The following is a 15,757-nucleotide window of genomic DNA, read 5'->3' as shown; positions in this document are numbered from 1 at the left end:
CCTGAATGTTAACTACAACGTGTCACTTACCCTCTCAGACATCCAGCAGAGTGCTGATCGGCGATGCATCGGCGTTTCAGCTGCTTGGGCCCAGCCGATGAGGATCTGGCGAAGACTTCGGGCGTTACTACGCCCAGGGGAGGTGGGGGCACAGCAGGCCCCTGGAGAGTTCCTCTGCGTAGCGCCCCCCCCGGCGGAGGCGGTATGGCGTTGCCTGGGGGCCGGACAATGGAGGACGCAGCCACAAGATGGGGACGGGCAGCCGCGGCCGCGGGTGGTGGCGAACAGGCCACAGCCACAGCCCGGAGCCGAGCTGCCCGAGCTGCGGGGGCCACCGGCGGCAGCGGACAAGCAGCAACTGTGGGCTGGAGTCAGGCGGTAACGGCCGCGAGCGGCAGCGGACAGGCTGCTACTGTGGGCTGAAGTCAGGCGGTGGCAGCTGCTAGGAGAGTGGACTGGCGGTGGGTGTTCCTCTGCTGGGCGGCTCGGTGCCATCTCCTTTTTGTCCATGGTGAGTCTCCCTTCAGTCTCTCCAGTCGCTGCTCTCCTCTCTTGTCTCTGGCTCTCGCTCTGGCTCTCTGGCACCATCTAGCTTCCTTATTCCTTCTCTCCTGCTCCGACGACTGCCCTCTGCTGGCATCCTCAGCCCCTTTTATATTAGCTCCTCCCCCAACCGTTCTAGAAGTCTCTGTGTTCCGTCCCCTAATTATGTCCCCCAGAAACAGTCCCCCTAGGAACCTTGGTGACAGCCCCCTTGGTTCTGGGTTGGACACACAGCAGGGACTCCTCCTCCTACACTCTAATTACTTATTCATCTGTATGGCTTATGGCAAGTCACTGATCCCTCAGGGGCCTCCCCTCTGTTTTACATAATAAATATTATGCTGTATATATTGAGGAAAAAAATCACTCGCAGCAGGCAGGTGGCGGCGGCTCATGCGCTTCAGCATAATCCCATATATAATGTGCAGATAATTCTTTTATTTGATGCTAGAAATAAATTCACAAAAAAAGGGTCTCAAAATGGTGCTGACACAGTATCTGCAATCAGTGACCTGTCGGAAGCCATACAGATGAATATGTAAGCAGAGCTCCACAAGACAGATTTCATCAATCAAGGTATCATTTTAATCAGTAAAACGGCACCAACTTAACAGTGTCTGTAGGTTACTCAGCACAATCCAGCTGACAGGTTCATTTTAAGAAATATGGAGCTCACTGAACAGGTTCTGGCTAGAGCCAATGTTGTGGAGGTAGACAAGATCAGGACCAGGGGAGTTAGTCCCAAGTTGATGCAATCATGAAACTGACTGCTGAAGGAAGAAAGGAAGTAAGAGTACAGCAAAGCTCAGATGATGTAGGGAGTAGGAAAATCTATAATTATAAAAGAAAAATTAAATTGAGGCACTCACTACTGCATAAAAATGAAGCAGACTTTCTTCCAAAATTCTAAAATTACAAAATGATAGCATGTGGAATACTTCAGTGTATGGATAACAGTCATTTCGTGCCAAGAAGGCACATATTTCTGGTCCTCAGGATGCCAATACTGCTAACAGCTGTGACAGGGTGTAAGGAGGAAGACCAGGCTGCAGGTACCTGTGCTGCATGGGTCCGGAACTGTCGGGGCTGCATATCAGGTTGCCCAGGGGAAAGGATAGTGAGTGACACCTTGGCTCTGGATACCTTTTCCCAGGCTCCAGCCATCCCACAACGTGGCCGGCACAGGAGAGAAGGAGCAGCTACTGGAACCAGGAGGCAGGTGGACACAGGTGTCATGGACTATTTGTCAGCATCTGCTCATGATGATGGGGAGGAGGCTTATGGCTGCAGTCTGGCATGGTACCTCAGGCCAATTCCCTGTGAGTTCAGGCTGCGTTCCAGAGGGGCAATCCAGATAGTCATTGATGCCTGCACACCACCCAATAATCCCAACACAGTATTTTCATTTTTCGAAAGGTGGCAGCTTTCAAGTGATTATCAAATACATATGTTGGGAAGCCAAGAAGTGCAGGGTTAATCGGGCTCTGAGCCTCCTCCTCCTCCCCAGATGCCTACACCTCCACCACAGCCCACCCAAACCCAAACTTGACCTCAACAGGTCCAATATATGGGCCAGAGCGCACCTGCCCAATATGCCCACTTTACCAGACCCAATGTTGGAGGCTGGTCCAAACATGGGAATGGTCGACATGGCCATATTGGGGGTTATGCTCAAATTGGGCAGCCCTACAGTCATGAATACCCTCACTAATATTCAGGTTACCCCTACTCAAATCCACAACAGGATCCTGCCAGGATGCAACAGACTCAAGCAACTTCTGCCAGCACACTGGGTGACATTGAGGTTGGCCAGCAACCAATGGCAAACACCCAATCAGGACTCACGCCTTCCCCACCCCCGACCTACCATCACTTGTAGGTTTGAATTGTTGTCACTAAATTTGTGACTGGCTTATATTTTTTTATTTAACATTTAATATTTTTGGGTATATAACTTATGTCCTATATGATGGGCACATTATGCCATATGTAAAAAATATGGTGTATTTATTTTTTGAGTGGTTGTTTATGTTACAACATGGTAGGCAATGTGCAGCTTTAGCTAAATGAAACCTGATAGCAGTAAGAAAACACACACACACACAAAAATCTCAATAAGGCCGGTTTCACATTTGCATTTCAGGGCCCGCTAAGCCCCGTCCCCTGCCGCGCCTCCGCTGGTAGCTCCGCCTCCAGGCGCATGACGCTGCATGCATCATGCGTCCCCTATCTTTATCACTGAGGACGCATGCCGTGCGCAGTATGCATTTGGCGGCGCCTGCGTCCTCTTGACAGTGCGCCGAGCGCAACCAAATTGCAACAGGTTGCGTTTGGTGCTGGTCGGCGCACCGTCAAAAGACGTTTTGGCGGCGCCGGCGTCCTTTTGATGGTGCACCGACCAGCACCAAACGCAACCTGTTGCAGCGTCATGCGCCCGGAGGCGGAGCTACTGGTGGAGGCGTGGCAGGGGCGGGGCTTAGCGGCGGCCGTGCGCAGGCCGTCGCTGCGCCCTGAAACGCAAATGTGAAACCGGCCTAATAATGTTTTTTTTTTTCAAAAAAACTCTATATATAATCATCTTATCATGTCTGTCTGTAACCGAAATCGCGGGTCGTGACAGGGGCAGCTGTTTGTAATGGTAAGCGGCGGGCGCAGTCGGGCGCAGAGCTCAATGGGGCAGCAGGCCTTGATCTGTAAAAAAGAGAATTAAAATAAAAAAAATGTTATTCTCTCCTTCCTACGGCCTACCATCTTCTTTCCACGCGCCCGGCCTCGTGGTCCCAGTAATGTCTTGCGCCTTAAACCGGAGATGACGTCACTCTCGCGAGAGCGCGACGTCATCAGCGGTGTTTCGCGCAATGCATTACTCGGACCGCGAGGCCGGGCGAGTGGAAAGAAGATCGGAGGTTATCGGAAAGGGGGGTGAGGGGGAACATGCATACCAGCAATGGGGGGAGGGAGGGGGACCATGCATACCAGGAAAGGGGGTGAGGGGGACCATGCATACCAGCAATGGGGCGGGGGGACCATGCATACCAGCAATGGGGGGGAGGGAGGGGGACCATGCATACCAGGAAAGGGGGATGAGGGTGACCATACACACCAGCAAAGGGGGGTGAGGGGGACCATGTATACCACCAATGGGGGGATGAGGGGGGCCATGCATACCAGCAATGGGGGGGAGGGGACCATGCATACCAGCAGGGACCGTGCATACCAGCAATGGGGGGAGGGGGACTGTTGTGTGTTCATTTTCCCCTTCACCGTTGATGTCTGATGAACTCCCTCTGCTGGTGAAGAGAGGTAGTGAAATTGATTGGGTTGGGAAGAACCTGTCATCTGAACAGGTGGAGCCTGATTGTACACCCGGAATCACTGAGTGGATATAAGGAGAGGGAGGACTGGGAGCTTGCATCGCATCCAAATGAGAACCACTTTGGGCTGAGTTAATTAATCCACAGGTGGGTGCACGAATTCGCTGGTGAGCACAGCAGGTGTCCACAAAAAGAAGAAAGTTCGTTCAGCACACCGGCATAAATGAAAAAAACTTTATTAGGCTAATATGCCATATTAAAATGCAAAAAACACCTGACGCGTTTCTGGTGCACAAAGGCACCCTTAGTCATAGGTAAATAAAAACAAAATGCATGAAAAATATATACAGGTTACAAACCAATCACAAAGCCTGCAATTAATTACAAAAAGTGGCAACACATGAAAGGAAGAGTGAGCGGTTCCTTGCAATGATACAGATCACTCCAGGATTGAAGTTCCCAAAGAAAAAAAAAAAAAATTTTACAATAATATAAATGGATATATCTAAAAGTAATTAAATAACTCCAAAATGATCTTCCAATGGAAAATGGATTTTCTGCGCAGAAATAAATGATTCCATGCGAAAGGTGTGAATGAGTGCCTACGGACAATATATAGAGTTAGTCAGAATCAAAAGGAATTTTTTACACCTCAAAAATAATTTATAGATGCGCAGGAATGAGTGGTTCCATGCAAAAGGTATGAATAGGTACCTACAAACAATATATGGAATTAATAACAGTCAGATGGAGTTTTATGCACGTAATTAAAATATTTCATGCAAAGAGTGTGAATGAGTGCTTACGAATAATATATAGAATTAGTCAAACAAAAAAAAACAAAAAAATGTTTTTTTGGACTTGAAAAATAAATTATAGGTACGCAGGAATAAAAAGTTCCATGCAAGGTGTGTGAATGAGTGCCTGCAAACAATATATAAACTTGGTGACAATCAAATGGAATTTTTAGCACATAAAAAATGAAAAATAAATTATAGACACATAGCAATCAATGGTGGAACTATTGCAGAATGCTTGATAAACATATGAATAAAATAGGAGCTATGAGATAAATTCTATGCTTTCCTACTATAACAAAATAAATACGCAAAATAAACTAAATACGGATCACTGTAAAATTATTTTTGACAGAAAAAACTAATAAGTACATAAATTTCATTAATAAATATAGAACAAATCGTTCCTGAAATTCATACCGTTTGGAGATTTAGTGTCTAATTTTAATATCCAAAAAGCTTCACGTATATTTAACAGCTTGTGTCTATCACCACCTCGTGCAGGAGTTTTAACCTTTTCTAGACCATAGAAGGCAAATGAATCCATATTGCTATGATGAGCATGAACGAAGTGTTTTACCGCTCCTGAATAGGAAGCGTTTCTTTGTTCTATATTTCTGATATGTTCAGCTATTTTTTTTTTAGTTTGCGTATAGTACAGCCGATATACTGAATCTTACACTCTGTGCAACAAATGCAATAAACGACAAACTGACTGTCACAATTCATAAAAGATGTAATTTGTTGAGAAAAACCTTGGTATGAAAAAATAAATTTAGATTTGTCTATTGCATATGTGCAAACATTGCACCTGGAACCAGCGCATTTGTAAAATCCAGTGGAAGTAATCCAAGTCCGAATTTTTTCTGGTGATTTTAAAAGACTGGGAGAAAGATAATTGGCCAAACTGGTTCCCCTTCGGGCAACATAACGGCAGCCAGATTGTATGATTTGTCTTAATTTAGTGTCTTGGTTTGTGACGGGCAGATATTTTTTCACAATTTCTTTAATTTGATTGAATTGGGGGCTGAATGGCCTTGAAAAAGTCACCATATGATCAGCACAAGCTGAGGATTTTTCCTTTAAACTGGTAAATCTTGGTTTGTTCATCACTTTGTGGAATGCATTGCTGACAATTTGATTATTGTAACCTCGATCAAAAAGACTTTTTTTATGACTTTACTTTCTTGTAAAAACAAGGCATTGTCTGAACATAAACGTTTAGCCCTATTGAATTCCCCATAAGGGATGGACTGGATGGTATGTTGGGGATGACATGAAGAAGAAAGTAAAAGTGAATTACCTGCAGTTTCCTTTCTATAAATGGTAGTGTGTACTTTGCCATTGATAGAATCACCTGTGAGCAATAAATCCAAAAAGGAAACTTGGTTCCCTGTGCCACTAATAGTGAATATTGAATTTAGATTGTTAGAATTGAGATAAGAATGAAAAAGGGACAAGTCTGTGGAATTACCCTTCCAAACGAACATCAGATCGTCCACATATCTACCAAACCAAAAAATGTCATTGAAGAATGGGTTGAGATCATAAAAAAGAAATTGCTCTTCCCACCAAGCCATATATAATATGGCTAAAGAAGGTGAGAAATTTAACCCCATAGGGGCACCCAAAATTTGAAGAAAAAATGATTTATTAAACATAAAATAATTGTGACTCAGTAGATATGCGGACGATCTGATAATGAAAGATTTTAGTTCACCTGAATAATTGCTATAATTATCCATATGGTGCGATAAAGCCTGTAGAGCAAGAGAATGAGGAATCGAGGAGTACAAGTTGGTTACATCACAAGTGAAAAAGCTGAAATTTTTCTGCCAAATAAAATTATCAAACGCATGAATCACAGATGCAGAATTTTTCAAATACCCTGGAATGCGAAGGGTTAAAGGTTGCAAAAATTTATCTACCCAAACACTTAAAATTTTCATTTAGTGAACCAATACTAGAAATGATAGGACGGAGTGGAGGAGGGAATTGATTTTTGTGGATTTTGGGTAACCCATGGAAAATAGGAATTACTGGATGGTCAGGTAACAACCATTTAGCTGTTTTTGAACAAAATATGTTCATTTTTAGACCATCCTGTACCAAGTTAGTTAATTCACACTTGAAAGTGGAGGAAGGATCACGGCTCAATGTGGAATATGTGCAGGTGTCATTTAACACACTGAGAACAGAACTGATATATAAATCAGTGTCTAAAATGACTGTGCAGCCGCCTTTATCAGATTGTTTGATTAATAAATTTGGGTTATTCTGCAAATCCTTGATGGCTTGAGATTGAGTGATGCTCAAATTATGAAAAAAATCAGTGGATTTAATGCTCTTGTCTAATTCTCATAAATCTCTCTCCATCAAGGATTGAAAAAGGTCCAAGCTGGGTACTCTTGATTGCAATGGATAGTATGAAGAATTGTGTGGCACAACATGAACATCTCTGTCATGTATGAGATCTGGATTATCGTGTGGAAGAAAGAGTGGTTAATGCAAATTGCTCTCTGAATGAAAGCGAAGCAAATAATTCATCATGAAAATTAACAGGATCAGAGTTGTCAATCAGTTTGTCACTGGAATCATTCTGGAAAAAATGTCTTTTCACTGTAAGAAGTCTGGTAAACTTGTTCACGTCTTTGATTGTCTGGAAAAGTTCAAATATTTTACTGGGAACAAAGTTCAATCCTTTCTGCAAGATATCAATTTGTGCTGGGGTCAAAATGAACGGAGTCAGGACTACAACGTTGGAAACAGGACTTAGAACATGGTTCTCATGTTGCCCGTTGGATAACGCTTCCATGTGCGTTTTTCTCTTCCTCCTGCCACCTCTCCTGCATCTCCGTTTTTTGTCATAGCACCAGACGGATTGCGGGAGTCTGTTGGCTGGCGTTGCGCTTTGCGGGTGGAATTATCAATGTCTGGATCAGGATCTTTTAGATATATCCATTTATATTATTGTAATTTTTTTTTTTTTTTTTCTTTGGGAACTTCAATCCTGGAGTGATCTTTATCATTGCAAGGAACCGCTCACTCTTCCTTTCATGTGTTGCCACTTTTTGTAATTAATTGCAAGCTTTGTGATTGGTTTGTAAACTGTATATATTTTTCATGCATTTTGTTTTTATTTACCTATGACTAAGGGTGCCTTTGTGCACCAGAAACGTGTCAGGTGTTTTTTGCATTTTAATATGGCATATTAGCCTAATAAAGTTTTTTTAATTTATGCCGGTGTGCTGAACGAACTTTCTTCTTTGAGTGGATATAAGGCAGCTGACGCCCTACAGGGGTGCTGGTGATCCTTTCTGCTCTGCGCTCTTGCAAACCAGTTCAGTACCTGTCTTCTGAAAGCTTAGTATTTGCTCTCTTATTTTTCCATGAGATATTGTCTGTTTACTTAGTGTTTGTGTTCTGCCTGCCCTTGTTGGTACAGGCTGAGCTCCATTTTTGTCTCTGGTCAAGTTGATCTTTTGCTCAGTCTTCAGAATATACCTGAGTGCTGATATAGTGTTTTTGAAGTCTAGTGACTTCAGGGCCTTTTTTCTATCAGACGTGTTGGACATTATTTTGGCAGAATTTTTGCGGATTGCAGCCAGCATCTTTTCTGTCCTTTCCTATTTAGTTAGTTGGGCCCCATCGTTTGCTCAACCTGTCTTTCTGTCTGTGTTTGTGTTTTCACCTGCTTTTCACCGACAATACATGTTGGGGGCTGTCTATTGCTTTGGGGTCTTCTCTGGGGCAGTTTAGATTTCCCCTTTTCTTTCTTTAGGCTTATTTAGTTCTCCGGCTGTGAACGAGGGGTCTAGGGCACCGTAGGAACCCCCGACGGCTACTGTTAGTTGTGTGAATAGGATCAGGGGTCTGCAATCCAATAGCTACCAACCTCTCCGGTTTTCTGGACTTAGCTTGTATTTTTGTTTTTTCCTCCTTCGGTGACTCATTCATAACAGAATCACCAGCCATACCGCAGATTCTAGGGTACTCAATAGCAGGAGAGAATTGTAAAAAAAAAAAAAAAAAAAGTGTCAGAATTTTTTTTTGTGTATATTTTTTCCTCTTTGTCTTTGAGGCCGTATTGGGAATATTTTTCTTCTCAATGGTGATGAAGCAATTGTCTGATCGTGTGGAGCAGCTCGCTGCAGAAGTGAGGGGAATTTCCGCCTATCTTGCTCATTCACATGTTGCTGAACCAAAGATCCCTACTCCTGATGTGTTTTTTGGGGATCGGTCTAAATTTTTGAACTTTAAGAATAATTGTAGATTATTTTTTGCCTTTAAGCCTAGCTCATCAGGGAGCTCTACGCAGCAGGTTAAAATTGTCATATCTTTGCTGCGCGGCGATCCTCAGGATTGGGCGTTTTCTTTGAAACCTGATGATCCTATTCTAGCTAATGTGAACGCATTTTTTCAAGCCTTAGGGCTGTTGTATGATGAACCTAATGCTATTGATCAGGCTGAAAAGGCCCTGTTGGCATTGAGCCAGGGTCAGGATTCTGCAGAGTTGTACTGTCAAAAATTCCGAAAGTGGGCGGTCCTTACTACTTGGAATGATGGTGCCTTGGCAGCTCTCTTTCGGAAGGGTTTGTCAGAAACCATAAAAGATACTATTGTGGGATTTCCTGTTCCCTCTGGTCTTGACGATTCTATGTCAGTAGCCATACAGGTTGATCGGCGTTTACACGAACGCAAAACTGCACGAGAGGTGTTGCCACCTGTTGAACAAATGTCTGAACCTATGCAATGTGATAGAGTTTTGTCTAGGGTGCAACGTCAGGAGTTCAGAAGGCGTAATAAGCTGTGTTTTTTCTGTGGAGATGCCTCGCATATTATTTCTGTCTGCCCTAAACGAGAGAAACGTTTTGCACACACATTTGCTGTGGAAGGTGTTCAACCTAAGTTTCTTCTGGCAATTACTCTGATCTGCTCCCTGTCCACATTTTCCGCTAAAGCTTTCGTGGATTCGGGAGCAGCTCTGAACCTGATGGACTTGGATTTTGCTAAACGTTGTGGATTTCCTATGACACCTCTGCGGACGCCTATCCCTTTGAGGGGTATTTATGCTACTCCTTTGGCGAAGAATAAACCTCAGTTTTGGACCCAGGTGGTAATGCGGGTCGCCCCAGATCATCAAGAAAATTGCAGATTCTTGGTGTTGCATAATCTGCATGATACCATTGTTCTGGGGTTTCCCTGGTTACAAATCCATAATCCAGTTTTGGATTGGAAATCTGTGTCTGTGGTGAGTTGGGGTTGTCGGTGTGCCCTTAGTGACGCTCCTGTTTTCTCCACCTCTCCCCAGTCGCATGATGTTCCTGACTATTTGGCTGATTTTTATGATGTATTTAGTGAGAATTAGAGTTGAGCGAAACGGGTCGAAAAATTTCAAAAGTCGCCGACTTTTGTCAAAGTCGGGTTTCATGAAACGAAACCCGACCCTAGGATGAGGTCGGCCACGAGGTCGGCGACTTACGCTCCAAAGTCGCGTTTCAAAAGTTTGTTTTGCGCTCTTTTACAGCCAATCAGGATCCACGGACACTGTGGGCAACGTGATGACATAGGCAGGGGTCACCACCATCTTTCAGAAGGTCATGCAAGTGATTGGCTTGCTTTGGTGGGCGTCACAGGGGGTATAAAAGGGCGTGCACGCCGACCGCCATCTTACTTCTGCCGATCTCAGTATAGGGAGAGGTTGCTGCTGATTCTGTAGGGAGAGCGTTAGGCAGGGAAGAAGACAAAAAAACTGCTTCTGCTGCTAGCGATTTGGCCTGCACAACACACAAGTCACTGTGTGTGCAGTGCAAGGGGAGGCTATATTGTGGTGTATCAGTGGTGTTGGTTGTTGGGCTGCCTTTTAAGGCTTCCTGACAGGCTGGCATTGCTGTTTACCCACTGCTCCGTAAACTGCTTTTTTAAAAGCAATCCCAATTTTTTTTTTTTGTCCTGCTGAGAAGAAAAAAAAACTGCTTCTGCTGCTAGCAATTTGGCCTGCACAACACACAAGTCACTGTGTGTGCAGTGCAAGGGGAGGCTATATTGTGGTGTATCAGTGGTGTTGGTTGTTGGGCTGCCTTTTAAGGCTTCCTGACAGGCTGGCATTGCTGTTTACCCACTGCTCCGCAAACGGCTTTTTTAAAAGCAATCCAATCTCCCTTATCCTGTAGTCACTTTGGTCACAGCTGTGCCATCGAGCCTGTCACATAGCGCTCAGATATTCATTGGGCCTCACACAATCCACAAGTGTCCAGTGTCCAAAAGTGTGTGCAGAGATTCAAAATCTCCCTTATCCTCTCGTCACTTTGGTCACAGCTGTGCCATCGAGCCTGTCACATAGCGCTCAGATATTCATTGGGCCTCACACAATCCAAAAGTGTCCAGTGTCCAAAAGTGTGTGCAGAGATTCAAAATCTCCCTTATCCTGTAGTCACTTTGGTCACAGCTGTGCCATCGAGCCTGTCACATAGCGCTCAGATATTCATTGGGCCTCACACAATCCACAAGTGTCCAGTGTCCAAAAGTGTGTGCAGAGATTCAAAATCTCCCTTATCCTCTTGTCACTTTGGTCACAGCTGTGCCATTGAGCCTGTCACATAGCGCTCAGATATTCATTGGGCCTCACACAATCCACAAGTGTCCAGTGTCCAAAAGTGTGTGCAGAGATTCAAAATCTCCCTTATCCTGTAGTCACTTTGGTCACAGCTGTGCCATCGAGCCTCTCACATAGCGCTCAGATATTCATTGGGCCTCACACAATCCACAAGTGTCCAGTGTCCAAAAGTGTGTGCAGAGATTCAAAATCTCCCTTATCCTCTCGTCACTTTGGTCACAGCTGTGCCATCGAGCCTGTCACATAGCGCTCAGATATTCATTGGGCCTCACACAATCCAAAAGTGTCCAGTGCCCAAAAGTGTGTGCAGAGATTCAAAATCTCCCTTATCCTGTAGTCACTTTGGTCACAGCTGTGCCATCGAGCCTGTCACATAGCGCTTAGATATTCATTGGGCCTCACACAATCCACAAGTGTCCAGTGTCCAAAAGTGTGTGCAGAGATTCAAAATCTCCCTTATCCTCTCGTCACTTTGGTCACAGCTGTGCCATCGAGCCTGTCACATAGCGCTCAGATATTCATTGGGCCTCACACAATCCAAAAGTGTCCAGTGTCCAAAAGTGTGTGCAGAGATTCAAAATCTCCCTTATCCTCTCGTCACTTTGGTCACAGCTGTGCCATCGAGCCTGTCACATAGCGCTCAGATATTCATTGGGCCTCACACAATCCACAAGTGTCCAGTGTCCAAAAGTGTGTGCAGAGATTCAAAATCTCCCTTATCCTCTCGTCACTTTGGTCACAGCTGTGCCATCGAGTCTGTCACATAGCGCTCAGATATTCATTGGGCCTCACACAATCCAAAAGTGTCCAGTGTCCAAAAGTGTGTGCAGAGATTCAAAATCTCCCTTATCCTCTCGTCACTTTGGTCACAGCTGTGCCATCGAGCCTGTCACATAGCGCTCAGATATTCATTGGGCCTCACACAATCCACAAGTGTCCAGTGTCCAAAAGTGTGTGCAGAGATTCAAAATCTCCCTTATCCTGTTGTCACTTTGGTCACAGCTGTGCCATCAAGCCTGTCACATAGCGCTCAGATATTCATTGGGCCTCACACAATCCACAAGTGTCCAGTGTCCAAAAGTGTGTGCAAAGATTCAAAATTTCCCTTATTCTCTCGTCACTTTGGTCACAGCTGTGCCATCGAGCCTGTCACATAGCGCTCAGATATTCATTGGGCCTCACACAATCCACAAGTGTCCAGTGTCCAAAAGTGTGTGCAGAGATTCAAAATCTCCCTTATCCTCTCGTCACTTTGGTCACAGCTGTGCCATCGAGCCTGTCACATAGCGCTCAGATATTCATTGGGCCTCACACAATCCACAAGTGTCCAGTGTCCAAAAGTGTGTGCAGAGATTCAAAATCTCCCTTATCCTCTCGTCACTTTGGTCACAGCTGTGCAATCGAGCCTGTCACATAGCGCTCAGATATTCATTGGGCCTCACACAATCCAAAAGTGTCCAGTGCCCAAAAGTGTGTGCAGAGATTCAAAATCTCCCTTATCCTGTAGTCACTTTGGTCACAGCTGTGCCATCGAGCCTGTCACATAGCGCTTAGATATTCATTGGGCCTCACACAATCCACAAGTGTCCAGTGTCCAAAAGTGTGTGCAGAGATTCAAAATCTCCCTTATCCTCTCGTCACTTTGGTCACAGCTGTGCCATCGAGCCTGTCACATAGCGCTCAGATATTCATTGGGCCTCACACAATCCAAAAGTGTCCAGTGTCCAAAAGTGTGTGCAGAGATTCAAAATCTCCCTTATCCTCTCGTCACTTTGGTCACAGCTGTGCCATCGAGCCTGTCACATAGCGCTCAGATATTCATTGGGCCTCACACAATCCACAAGTGTCCAGTGTCCAAAAGTGTGTGCAAAGATTCAAAATCTCCCTTATCCTCTCGTCACTTTGGTCACAGCTGTGCCATCGAGTCTGTCACATAGCGCTCAGATATTCATTGGGCCTCACACAATCCAAAAGTGTCCAGTGTCCAAAAGTGTGTGCAGAGATTCAAAATCTCCCTTATCCTCTCGTCACTTTGGTCACAGCTGTGCCATCGAGCCTGTCACATAGCGCTCAGATATTCATTGGGCCTCACACAATCCACAAGTGTCCAGTGTCCAAAAGTGTGTGCAGAGATTCAAAATCTCCCTTATCCTGTTGTCACTTTGGTCACAGCTGTGCCATCAAGCCTGTCACATAGCGCTCAGATATTCATTGGGCCTCACACAATCCACAAGTGTCCAGTGTCCAAAAGTGTGTGCAAAGATTCAAAATTTCCCTTATTCTCTCGTCACTTTGGTCACAGCTGTGCCATCGAGCCTGTCACATAGCGCTCAGATATTCATTGGGCCTCACACAATCCACAAGTGTCCAGTGTCCAAAAGTGTGTGCAGAGATTCAAAATCTCCCTTATCCTCTCGTCACTTTGGTCACAGCTGTGCCATCGAGCCTGTCACATAGCGCTCAGATATTCATTGGGCCTCACACAATCCACAAGTGTCCAGTGTCCAAAAGTGTGTGCAGAGATTCAAAATCTCCCTTATCCTCTCGTCACTTTGGTCACAGCTGTGCAATCGAGCCTGTCACATAGCGCTCAGATATTCATTGGGCCTCACACAATCCAAAAGTGTCCAGTGCCCAAAAGTGTGTGCAGAGATTCAAAATCTCCCTTATCCTGTAGTCACTTTGGTCACAGCTGTGCCATCGAGCCTGTCACATAGCGCTCAGATATTCATTGGGCCTCACACAATCCACAAGTGTCCAGTGTCCAAAAGTGTGTGCAGAGATTCAAAATCTCCCTTATCCTCTCGTCACTTTGGTCACAGCTGTGCCATCGAGCCTGTCACATAGCGCTCAGATATTCATTGGGCCTCACACAATCCAAAAGTGTCCAGTGTCCAAAAGTGTGTGCAGAGATTCAAAATCTCCCTTATCCTCTCGTCACTTTGGTCACAGCTGTGCCATCGAGCCTGTCACATAGCGCTCAGATATTCATTGGGCCTCACACAATCCACAAGTGTCCAGTGTCCAAAAGTGTGTGCAGAGATTCAAAATCTCCCTTATCCTCTCGTCACTTTGGTCACAGCTGTGCCATCGAGTCTGTCACATAGCGCTCAGATATTCATTGGGCCTCACACAATCCAAAAGTGTCCAGTGTCCAAAAGTGTGTGCAGAGATTCAAAATCTCCCTTATCCTCTCGTCACTTTGGTCACAGCTGTGCCATCGAGCCTGTCACATAGCGCTCAGATATTCATTGGGCCTCACACAATCCACAAGTGTCCAGTGTCCAAAAGTGTGTGCAGAGTTTCAAAATCTCCCTTATCCTGTTGTCACTTTGGTCACAGCTGTGCCATCAAGCCTGTCACATAGCGCTCAGATATTCATTGGGCCTCACACAATCCACAAGTGTCCAGTGTCCAAAAGTGTGTGCAAAGATTCAAAATTTCCCTTATTCTCTCGTCACTTTGGTCACAGCTGTGCCATCGAGCCTGTCACATAGCGCTCAGATATTCATTGGGCCTCACACAATCCACAAGTGTCCAGTGTCCAAAAGTGTGTGCAGAGATTCAAAATCTCCCTTATCCTCTCGTCACTTTGGTCACAGCTGTGCCATCGAGCCTGTCACATAGCGCTCAGATATTCATTGGGCCTCACACAATCCACAAGTGTCCAGTGTCCAAAAGTGTGTGCAGAGATTCAAAATCTCCCTTATCCTCTCGTCACTTTGGTCACAGCTGTGCAATCGAGCCTGTCACATAGCGCTCAGATATTCATTGGGCCTCACACAATCCAAAAGTGTCCAGTGTCCAAAAGTGTGTGCAGAGATTCAAAATCTCCCTTATCCTGTAATCACTTTGTTCACAGCTGTGCCATCGAGCCTGTCACATAGCGCTCAGATATTCATTGGGCCTCACACAATCCAAAAGTGTCCAGTGTCCAAAAGTGTGTGCAGAGATTCAAAATCTCCCTTATCCTGTAGTCACTTTGGTCACAGCTGTGCCATCGAGCCTGTCACATAGCGCTCAGATATTCATTGGGCCTCACACAATCCACAAGTGTCCAGTGTCCAAAAGTGTGTGCAGAGATTCAAAATCTCCCTTATCCTCTCGTCACTTTGGTCACAGCTGTGCCATCGAGCCTGTCACATAGCGCTCAGATATTCATTGGGCCTCACACAATCCAAAAGTGTCCAGTGTCCAAAAGTGTGTGCAGAGATTCAAAATCTCCCTTATCCTGTAGTCACTTTGGTCACAGCTGTGCCATCGAGCCTGTCACATAGCGCTCAGATATTCATTGGGCCTCACACAATCCAAAAGTGTCCAGTGTCCAAAAGTGTGTGCAGAGATTCAAAATATCCCTTATCCTCTCGTCACTTTGGTCACAGCTGTGCCATCGAGCCTGTCACATAGCGCTCAGATATTCATTGGGCCTCACACAATCCACAAGTGTCCAGTGTCCAAAAGTGTGTGCAGAGATTCAAAATCTCCCT

Source organism: Dendrobates tinctorius, unplaced genomic scaffold (genome assembly GCF_039654945.1).
Source record: "Dendrobates tinctorius isolate UK_male_01 unplaced genomic scaffold, ASM3965494v1 ptg000097l, whole genome shotgun sequence".
Classification (NCBI taxonomy): Eukaryota; Metazoa; Chordata; class Amphibia; order Anura; family Dendrobatidae; genus Dendrobates; species Dendrobates tinctorius.
Note: the sequence above shows the minus strand (reverse complement) of the source record.